At 41.6% G+C, this 11,467-nt stretch overlaps 1 long non-coding RNA gene and 1 other non-coding gene across 2 annotated transcripts; both read right to left on the bottom strand.

Annotated features, from left to right (window-relative positions):
• Positions 1–5,839: 5,839 nt before the first annotated feature.
• On the bottom strand, positions 5,840–8,571 carry LOC127932167 (uncharacterized). Its single transcript, XR_008144409.1, has 3 exons — positions 8,338–8,571; positions 8,007–8,188; positions 5,840–6,081 (listed from the first exon to the last, which is right to left on the bottom strand). It is a non-coding gene; the product is annotated as an uncharacterized LOC127932167 (long non-coding RNA).
• On the bottom strand, positions 8,482–8,554 carry trnaf-gaa (transfer RNA phenylalanine (anticodon GAA)). Its single transcript has one exon. It is a non-coding gene; the product is annotated as a tRNA-Phe (tRNA).
• Positions 8,572–11,467: the final 2,896 nt, after the last annotated feature.

Genomic DNA, 11,467 nt, shown 5'->3' with positions numbered 1-11,467 from the left:
TCGACCCGAAACCTGCCCCTCTGCCTGCCCTGCACGAAGCTGGGTCCGCGGTTTGTGGGGCCATTTAAAGTCCTGAGGAGAGTGAACGAGGTTTGTTATAGGTTACAGCTTCCACCCGATTACCCTATTAACCCCTTGTTCCATGTGTCTCAGGCCGGTGGTGTCTGGCCCGCTCCAGGAGTCTGAGGTGCGGGAGGTTCCCCTGCCCCCTCTGGACATCAGGGGGGCCCCGGCGTACTCCGTTCGCTCCATACTGGATTCGAGGCTCCGGGCGAGGGGTCTTCAGTATCTCGTGGAGTGGGAGGGGTACGGCCCGGAGGAGAGGTGCTGGGTTCCGGTCGAGAACGTGTTGGACTCATCTATGCTGCAGGAGTTCCACCGTCTTCGTCCGGATTGCCCTGTGCCTCGCCCTCCGGATCGTCCCCGAGGCCAGTGTCATCCCGAGGCCGGGGGTACTGTCACGACTTTTGCCGAAGTTGGTCTCTCTCCTTGTTCGGGCGGCGGTCGAAGTCACCGACCTTCTAGCCATCACTGATCTTCTTTTCATTTTCCTTTGGTCTTGTCTTGTCTTCCATCACACCTGGTTCCGAATCCCATCAATTACATGTTGTGTATTTTACCCTCTGTTCCCCCTCATGTCTTTGTCAGTGATTGTTTATTGTAAGTGCTTGTGCTCGTCTGTCCTGGTGTGCGTCGGGTTATGTACCCATTATTTGATTGTTCTGTTTTCAGGTGTTTTCTTTTGTTATTAAACTGCGCCGTTTGGAAACACAGTTTTTGCTCTCCTGTGTCTGACTTCTGTCGCCAGTATGCACCCCTTACAATTCCCATATTTTCCCGTTCATTCCCACGGAAAGTTTCCCCCTCTGAATATTCCCCAAAATGTGCAACCCTAGCCACCTGTATGCTTGATTGCATAACACATTTTTTTTTAACCTTTATTTATTTATTTACCTTTATTTAACCAGGCAAATTCTTATTTTCAATGACGGCCTGGGTGGGTTAAATGCCTGTTCAGGGGTAGAACGACAGATTCGTACCTTGTCAGCTCGGGGGTTTGAACTTGCAACCTTTCGGTTACTAGTCCAACGCTCTAACCACTAGGCTACCCTGCCGCCCCACATTGAATGTATGACTCAGCTTACATTTTCTCCAATAAGTACAATAGAGCAAGCAGTTTGCCAATATCTGAGGGACAGGGACATAATACTTTGGTACATTTGGAAACTACTCACACAGTAATCATAGACTTTGCACATGAACATGAGTAAGAAATCACGAATGTATTTATGTGAAATATCTTGGTTCTTTGTGTATTTTGTCAGAACCAGGCCTTCTTGGAAAGGGTGTTGGGCCTTTTTGCGGCACGCTTGTAAGGCTCTGATTGTCCAAAAGGGGTCCCCACCCGTCTTCTACTGTTGTTCTTCTCTGCTGTCGTCCGTTATCCGGTGACTTGTTGTGTAGTCCTGAACAGAACTACAGAGTTTATTCTACTTTCATCCACTCTGGAAGATGCTCCTTTGAAGATAGGCTAGCCAGCTGTGTTGATGGTTCCCAATGGGGTGATGAGAGTAGTAGAATACGATGGTTTGAAGAGAGTAGTAGAATGGTCCTACTTAAATGAGCTTTTCTAGATATTTAGGACAGCTAATCAGCAATACTAGTGATTGTCCAGGTGGTGACTTTATCTCTATCTTGTGTTGAGATTCAAAGTTCCAACCACCTTTTAAATGTGAGCTGCAGCTTGATGTTTTTCTGGTGTGACATGTTAATTGTTAACCCATCATTTTATACTGTTCGTTCAAAAAGGGGGGGGGGGGTCCTTCAGGCTGACACGCTATGTGACCTCAAGGGGACTGTGACTACTTACTTGTATAAAGTTATAGAAACGTTTATCTCTTATGGCTACTAAAATCGTATCCATCTCTCGACAAAAACACTTTCATAATTTTTCATATTTCATGCACAGCGCATCGGACGGACACTTCACACAAATAGTGTGTATACTTTTCAAGTTACAGTATTTCCTTTATAACATTTTTAATGACATCACAAAACAACACCTGAAACATCACCAGTGTTCTCCATATTGCCTCTGACCATTCCCCATGTTCTTTGTTAGATATATTGTTCCAATATTTGCTTCAGAACATGTTCGAGTTTTGGTGGAAAAAGGTCTCTGTAGACAAAGTCACATTCCTTGGGTGAATTTGGAAAGGGAGATAGCTGAATGTTCTGAAATTGATTTACAACAGGGCGTGAGCTGTCAACCCCCCACCAGTTCCCTTCTCTCCCCTCTGCGGGTGAAAGGGGATCTGGTTGAAGTTATTTATTGCAAAGCTAATCTGACCCATTTGGATCCTTACAGGACAGTTATGACAGTAGGTCACTTTCTAAATGTAATTCATTACAGTGAGTACCTGTCCAAATTTGTAATCAGTAACATAACTTTTGGATTTCCTAAACTCGGTACGTAATATGATTACGTTCTGTGACTTTTAGATTACTTAAAAAATAATCATAATATGGGATAATTTCTGTATTTTGAAAGTTACTTATCTTGAAAACTTGATTGCTGAGAAGAAAAACATTTTGGGACTATGCCAACAATGGACCAATGAAACAAATACCAAAATATAGTTTTTGGGTGGAGTTTTCCTTTCAGGTATTAGAAGAAGACAAATATCCATCAAATGTATTTTGAACGTCATCATAGCTGTCTATGACACTTTCTCAGGTGGAACAAACTTTAACTTGCACCTTTTTTCAATGTTGAACAGAAGGGTGTCATAATGTAATAATTATTATTTTTTTCTTCTTGCAAACATCCATTCTGAATATAAAAGTAATCCATTTTTTTGTTGTTGCTGGTAAAGTAACAGTTATAGTTTTTGTAATCAGATTACATGTTACTGATTACATTTAATAGTTTAATCAGTTACTCCCCAACCCTGTGTATAAATTACACACAGAACAATCCCCCGGTTGTTCCCTAGCCCAGAGCTGGTTGGAGGGAACATGCGTGGGTTAGTTATTTTCTGCTCAATCACACAGCAGGGACAACCGAGCGCTTTACACCCCACACAATGACAGGGATAAGGCACATTCTATCCCCTTACCCAGGGACAAAACTGCTTTGACATTTTGTGAAGAAAGAAATGTTTTTTGATGGTAATGCTGTTATGTCATAATGGAGTGGGATAGTCACAAATACGTCATGTCAATCACTCTTTCTCTCCTGATGTAGCCAGAACATTTCCTCAAATTGTAGAGCGACAATTGAATAGGCCGTCTATTATGATTGGTAACGGAATTGAAAATGGAAAACAAGAAGCACATGACAGGTGCTGTGACACATGCAAACTGTCCTTGTGTTTTAGGGCTAGCAGTCCATTTGAATTCTGTCAACATGTTTTATTGTGTACGGACATGTGTCTAAAAGGAATCTAGCTATTTGTGCTTTTTGAACATTTTTGAAAATGGTGAATAAAGCTGTTTCAGCTCCCATAACATAAGACAACATAGTACAGTAGTGTACAGAACCATGGAAAGAATATTAGCCAATGTGCTGAAAGGGGATAAAACAATAATTACACATAATGTGAAACACCTATAAGCATCAGTGCAACATGCAGGAAATTGTCAACCGAGGAACACTTTTCACTCAATGCAATTATGTAGACTTTCTGAGCTATATAGTGTTGTCATAATCTTAGGCTATACTAGGCTATACTAATAGGCTATACTAAACTACTAATGGTTCAAAAGTATAATTTAGTGTTATAGAACAATATTACCCAAAGCAACTTCAGGAAAAGGTTAGTTGTTTTTATTGTTGTTGTTTATTGTGGTTTGTTAGGATCTCTTTAACCCACCAAGGGCTAGCTATGAAGTTGACCACACAAATAATTACTACCAGTAGCAACTGTCAGAGATCCCACTTCTCTCACATTTAATGGTTGTTTACCCTAATCATTCTTTGTATTGTAAACAAGTTATTATGTGACCAACTCTCACTCTTTTGCCTTGTCACCCTCTCTCTACCCCTCACTCTGTCTTTCTGTAACTGCCTCCTGTGTCTGTTAGTCTGTCTGTCCGGCTCAGTGCTTGTTTAAAAAGGCCCAGGAACTAAGGGACAGGACATAGGGTGTTTACCGAGCCTGTAGAAGTCATTGTTGTTCAGGTTATTCAAGCCTTCAACTGATGCCAACTTTACCAGAATACTTGTGGGAGCGGTTTGAAACAGGACTGAATGAAGGTTGGATTCATTAGAGCAAAAACAGTTCATGTTCCTCCCACTGCCTTAATGTTTCATTCTATTACCAAATTGAATCAGTAAGTGGCTTGATTGGCATGTTCAGGCAGTTTCCTTTTGAGGAGCTGCCTAAACAAAGAGACTTGGACAGTCTGCTGGACTTTCCAAGTCACACACAGCTGGCAGGCATGGAGAACAAACGAATGAGAGTGAGAGAGGACTGTTGCTTAAAGAAACGTTCAGTAGCTGCCTTGTTTAGCAGCGTCTTGCATAATCACACCTTGCCACAAATAACCTAGTAACACGTGAATACATTTGTTGAGATGATACATATACGGTAACATATTATCTGACATTGTGTGGGAAGGGATGAAAATGAAAGGCCGTGGAATGAACAGAGTGTTCTGATGATCTCACACACACACACATATATACACACACACACAGACACAGACACACACACACACACTATCAACCTCTTCCTCTACATAGTTGTCATTGCCTAGCAGTACCCAGAAAATTGTGCGCCTCACTCTGACCCTGTCAATCTCCCGCCTCACTCTCTCCGCTCTCTCGCTCTAAAACACTCTTGCTCCATTCATTTAGAATGCACTGCTGTTTAGAACACTGCCACTGAGAGGTAGAGAGGGAGTGCACCATTCACTCGTGTTTCAATGGAGATGACGCAAATCCCTGACCTGTTTTGTACTCCGAAATCCTGGGCCTGCTCTCTTCGACCAACGTTCTTACAAATCTTGACCTTGCTGGCAGGTGGACAGACAAACTAATTATGAGTGGACCAGAATCCCTATGTGAACTGGACTGGACCAGGCCCAATATTCCTGTCTGTCTGTCATACCCCTGCTGGTGGTGAAAACACTTTCTCTGAGGTGGATACATAGGGTCGTAGGTTGCATATGTGGCACTGTCAACAATGCTATCCTGACATGACTCTGTATCATGACTCAAATCTCAAACATAAACAATGCCAATCATTAACACTAATTATTCAATAAGCCAATTATACTAATTAACCAATTGAGAATATTTGAACCATTCTATACATGTTTCGTAGTGCTGTAGGTATTATATTTTCTTATTTATATTTTTGATCATTAGAGTAGTTTGAAGCTATACTACAGGCCAGGGCCCAGGCCAAAGACCAGGGTGGATAAATGTCAAACTATATAACAGCACCACCTTGTGTTCAATCGAGGCACCTTTTGACAATATAAATCGTTTTTTAAAACACTTTTAATGACGCTACTGTAAATACCAAACAGAGGAGGCTGATGGGAGGAGTTATAGGAGGACAGGCTCATTGTAATGGCTGGTGTTCATATGTTTGATACCGTTCAATTGATTCCATTCCAGCAATTAGAATGAGCCCTTCCTCCTATTGCTCCTCCTACCAGCCTCCTCTGATACCAAATAATGCATAGGGCTCTGTCTAAGACCAAAGGATATCTGATAATGCTAGAAACAGGGCTATGTTTGCTTGAAATGTTGCTTCATTTATACACCAGAATAGGTCTGTTGGACATCAAAACATTCTAGCTGAAATTAATGATAGGGACAAGTCGATCTAATGAATAAGCAATTTATTCATATCAATACAATAACGATTTTAATAATGAAATAACTGATTTTGAAAAGGTAGGGCTTGCACATGATCATATAACAATGACTACTTGTCTAGGCTATGTATTTTAGTCCTGGCTTGGTCAAGCTCTAGCATGTCGGCAGCAGCCACAGGTGAGTCGCTTCACTGCTCTCCAAACATGGCGGAGGAATCCTCCCTTATTTCTGGGGCAATTTACTGTCACCTGAAAGATAGGAAGAAGTCATATTTGTATTCACCTCCAAATCTACTGTACTCTTTGCAGACCATGTTCTGTACATTGATTTGTTGACACACTTGAAAGGTCCTCATATGTCAATGATCTGCGAAGAGTGTATGAGGCTGAATAGTCTACTAGTCCACATTGTAAACAGCATATTTGAGTGACTAAAAAACTTTAATTGTATTCATAGAGAGAGCTTACTCTGTAGCTGATTAACCCTGATCCAACAACAATGGGATCCGAGAACAACACTGATGGGGTTCAGTGACCTATCAACCTTTCCACAACCATTCTGGAGACTATAAAACACAGCTCCTTGTCCTCCATGAAGGCATCAATATGAAGTTGGTTTGCAGGGAATGCTGAAATGTACCCAGAGTAGAGCATATCTCTCAGATCAGAGTCGACCTTACCCAGGTTCTCTTCACAGCCAGGTAATATATTCAAGGCTCTCAGCAGAGCTTTGCTCTTTGGAGCTTTGGCAAACTCGTTTTGGACTATGAACCAAAGCTGATTTGCAAAGCAAAAGTGCGTCGTCATGTCTTTATCGATCATAGTCATGACGGGGTCAATTGAAAAGATGTGCAGAAATTGTGAATTAGGCATAGTTCCAGTGGACATTAGGGTCCAGTAGTTCACAGCTTTGTGTTCTTAAACTCTGCAGTACTCTCCACAGTCACCAGGTCTCACAGGGTACCGTTGAGAGTACACACTGGGAAAGAGCTACATCATGGCTCTCACAATCAAGCAGGCAATGTCTCTGGACACCATTTGGCTCTTAGAGGAGACATTGTACTGAAGGATCATCTTTGTGCTCGACCAGTCAGAGCGCTGGGCCAGTTGATCATTCACAAAGGCTAGAATCTCTTCCACCTCAAGTGGAAGTTGGCCTCTGTTTCTTCATTGGCGACTGACATTCCAAGGCCCGCAGACAGGTGGTTCTCCAGACCCTCAGTGTAACGGATGTGAAACGGCTAGCTTAGTTAGCGGTGTGCGCTAAATAGCGTTTCAATCGGTTACGTCACTTGCTCTGAGACCTTGATGTAGTAGTTCCCCTTGCTCTGCAGGCTTTTGTGGAGCGATGGGTAACGATGCTTCGAGGGTGACTGTTGTCGTTGTGCGCAGAATGTCCCTGGTTCGCGCCCGGGTATGGGCGAGGGGACGGTTTAAAAGTATACTGTTACATCAGGATGAGTGTGGCTTCCTTCTTTGTTGGCTCAGCAGTTTGGCTCTACAACCCTGCACAACGTGGGGATCAATCACAAGACGTTCTCCATGGAGAAGAGGGGACTTACTGCCACGGTGTGACTCAGACTTCTGGATAAAATGGAAGTTTACACAGGAGGAGGGTCCAGTTATTCAGTCACATGTGATAAGCTGACATACAGAGTTACAGCTTGAGCATTTACTTGAGTCATTTTCTATTAAGGCATCTCTACTTTTACTCAAGTATGACAATTGAGTACTTTTTCCACCATTGCACTACAGAGGCCTACAAACAGGGAACTATGGAACTGATGTGCATATATTACTAGCTAAGAAACACTTGTATCAAGTAAAGTGACACTCACAAGTTAGGAGAGGAAAGGGAGGAACACATTGACCCTCCATGCCATGCAGTGGCTGAGCGGATGGGCTGTCACTGAACAACCCTATCATCACAATGTGTCAATGCAATAGGTTCAGAGCTTATTAACAGCTAATAAACTCAAATTATATTTTACTACTGCCTATCTTATGACCTTGCCAGTTCAACAATGGTGAGATCCCTGCCTTCCCTGTTTTATTTTTGAAACCTGAAGTTACAACAAAGGTAATCATGCTGTTAAAACTGCTTCTCGGTTTTGACATGTCCAGCACTCTGAAATAAGCACATCCTTTTTCTGAAATAAAAAAATATACTCTACCGGTTAAAAGTTTTAGAACACTTATTCATTCACTTGTTGGCTGCGTTTCATTCACTCTGCGGTCTGACTCATCCCAAACCATCTCTTGGGTTGAGGTCGGGGGATTGTGAAGGCCCGGTCATCTGATGCAGCACACCACCACTCTCCTTGGTAAAATAGACCTAACACAGCCTGGACATGTCCTGTTGAAAAACAAATGAAAGTCCCACTATATATTTATATTATGCCAGTTCAGTGGTTTTACATTTTAAACACAATAGTAAACGTATCTTCGCATCTTGTAGATTGCTACATACGTAGGAAGGCTACAATTTCGTCACTAATAGCCCACCTTTACAGTTAGGCTACTGCAATTTATTTACTATCCATTAGATGTCATAGGCTACTATCCGACTGACGTATAATTTCTTTCGTGTTTTTTAAAAAATGCGAGCGTGTATTTTCCTTGAAAATTAAAAAATGACTTTCAAGTCTCTGCCGAAACCCGGGATCGAACCAGGGACATTTAGATCTTCAGTCTAACGCTCTCCCAACTGAGCTATTTCGGCAGACATGCTATGAACGAATCCAACAGACATTTTGAACAACTCCAATGCCTTGTGGGATATGTTAGTTTCGGTGCAATTTGACAGATACACCTGCAGAGGTCGCCATAAGGCTAAAGATTGTAATGTGAAGTGTCACCAAAGATGGTTTAGAATTGTCTTTCTGTACCGCAAACGTTTGGTATAATTTATGTTGAATATTATTGTATTACATTGTGTTACATTGTAAACAAAATACTATATTGACCAAAAAACAACAATATGAAATACACCCCAAAAAACAACAATATGAAATACACCCCATATACTACCCTCCACTGCGACCTGTACGCTCTCGTTGGCTGGCCCTCGTTTCATACTCCTTGCCAAACCCACTGGCTCCAGGTCATCTACAAGTCTTTGCTAGGTAAAGTCCCACATTATCTCAGCTCACTGATCACCATAGCAGCAACCAGTAGTTCGCGCTCCAGCAGGTATATCTCACTGGTCACCCCCAAAGCCAATTCTTCCTTTGGCTGCCTCTCCTTCAGTTCTCTGCTGCCAGTGACTGGAATGAACTGCAAAATTCACTAAAGCTAGAGACTCTTACCTCCCTCACTAGCTTTAAGCACCAACTGTCAGAGCAGCTCACAGATCACTGCACCTGTACATAGCTCATCTGTGAATAGCCCATCCAATCTATCTCATCCCCATACTGTATTTATTTATTTATCTTGCTCCTTTGCACCCCAGTATCTCTACTTGCACATTCATCTTCTGCACATTCTACCATTCCAGTGTTTAATTGCTATATTGTAATTACTTCACCACCATGGCCTATTTAAATAAAGGTGAAATAAACATTTAAAAAAATCTATAATCTGATAGTAGTGCCTGCAGCTCGCTCTGTTGATGGGTGTTGAACTATTGCTCCTGTACTTTGCATGTCCTGCAGCTACAGCCCACACATATAACTTATTTTGCCTGTACTCAAACTGTAGATAGTGTGCTCATAGCAACAGAGAACCCATAATTTGTACACACACACACACACACACACACACACACACACACACACACACACACACACACACACACACACACACACACACACACACACACACACACACACACACACACACACACACACACACACACACACACACACACACACACACACACACACACACACACGGCTGTGTACGTGAGTGAGTGTGGCTGTGTACATGAGTGTGTGTGGACATGCATGATAAAGTTGTTAACTTCTTCTTCATCTGCCTCCAGCTGCAGCCCTCACAGCAGGCCTCCCCTTAACACATTTCTCTACTGAAGGAAAGGCTTTCATGAAGCACTGTAGCTCCCCAGGCTTCAATTCCAAGCAATTTTAAACCATGTATTCTAAAGTGGCTGTATTCATGTAGCACTGTGTGGTACTCATCTTTATTCATGGAAAATGTGCCTGTTATTGAAAAACCTATAGATGACAACAAGAACACAGAAAAATAGAAGCCAGATTAAAGGTGATTGACTGCAAACACAAGCCCCAATACAATAGTCACATTTATATATATTTTCATTGTCTTCTCTCTCTATATTTAGATACAAGAAAAGAACCCAATGGGAATTTATACAATGAATACATGTGATGCATGTGTGTATATAAAGCAGGTATGAACATTCATTAGCATAAATCCATCACATTTGTCTCAGGTTTTATGATGATAAGTCTATAAGACACAGTCCCACTGGGAGTTGAAGGTCTGTGTGTGCACCACAGGACAGTACGGTGCTGAAATCAAACAATTAGCCAATAGTGTTCTGTTTAGTTTTTTACCTCGCCTACACCAGTGGAGGCTGCTGAGGGGAGGATGGCTCATAATATAATGACTGGAATGGAGAAAATGGAATGGCCATGTGTTTGATGTATTTGATACCATTCCACTAATTCCACTCCAGCCATTACCACGAGCCTGTCCTCCCCATTAAAACGCCACCAACCTCCTGTGGCATACACATGTTTAACTTATTTTTTCAGTCCTTTATTTTCTCATCTTATTTTTTTACCCGTATGCGCAAATAACGAATACATTTTTAAAAACTATGTAGGCTAAAATCAAATCTACCACCGGCATATTTATTTATCACATGCACCGAATACAACTGGTGTAGACTTTACCATAGAATGCTTGCTTACTAACCCTAAATATACCAGTAGTACACAAACCTAGCTGTGTTTCCTACAGGCAAATTATTCCTACAGGCAAATTATTACAAAAACACGGTCCTGTTCATTTGCGCCCGGCTCTGGGGACTTTTGCAGGTACAAAGGTGTTTAATTGGTTTGACACAAGGGTTGACAAGATGGCCATGACAGATGTCCTCTACTATAACAACATCACTCTTTGTAATACGACCAAATGATGTGGGGACCAACCGACAAGGTGGAAATCACATTGAATAAGTTACAATGTCTATTTTATATACAATACATCACAACAGATGAATATCAATACATGATTACAAATTCAGTGCCAAATAGTGATTTATGGACATATTTATGAGTTTTGTGGAAGTTTATCTGTCAACAATTAAACATGGTTTGTCATCTATTTACTACAAACTATCCAACACAACACGGTATATTACATCTCTCTCTCTCTCTCTCTCTCTCTCTCTCTCTCTCTATGCACACAGACATTTATTAGCATCAGAATTGCTGTCAACCTATATTGAACAAAAAGATAAACTCAACTTATAAAGTGTTGGTCCCATGTTTCATAAACTGAAATAAAAAATCCCAGAAATGTTCCATACGCACAAAAAGCTTATTGGTCACAAATCTGTTTACATCCCTGTTAGTTGAGCATTTCTCCTTTGCCAAGATAGTCCACCCACTTGACAGGTGTGGCATATCAAGAAGCTGATTAAACAGCATGA

The sequence above is a fragment of the Oncorhynchus keta genome, chromosome 10 (assembly GCF_023373465.1).
Source record: "Oncorhynchus keta strain PuntledgeMale-10-30-2019 chromosome 10, Oket_V2, whole genome shotgun sequence".
Lineage (NCBI taxonomy): Eukaryota > Metazoa > Chordata > Actinopteri > Salmoniformes > Salmonidae > Oncorhynchus > Oncorhynchus keta.
The sequence above is the reverse complement of the archived record's forward strand: the minus strand, read 5'-3'. Positions and strand labels throughout refer to the sequence as shown.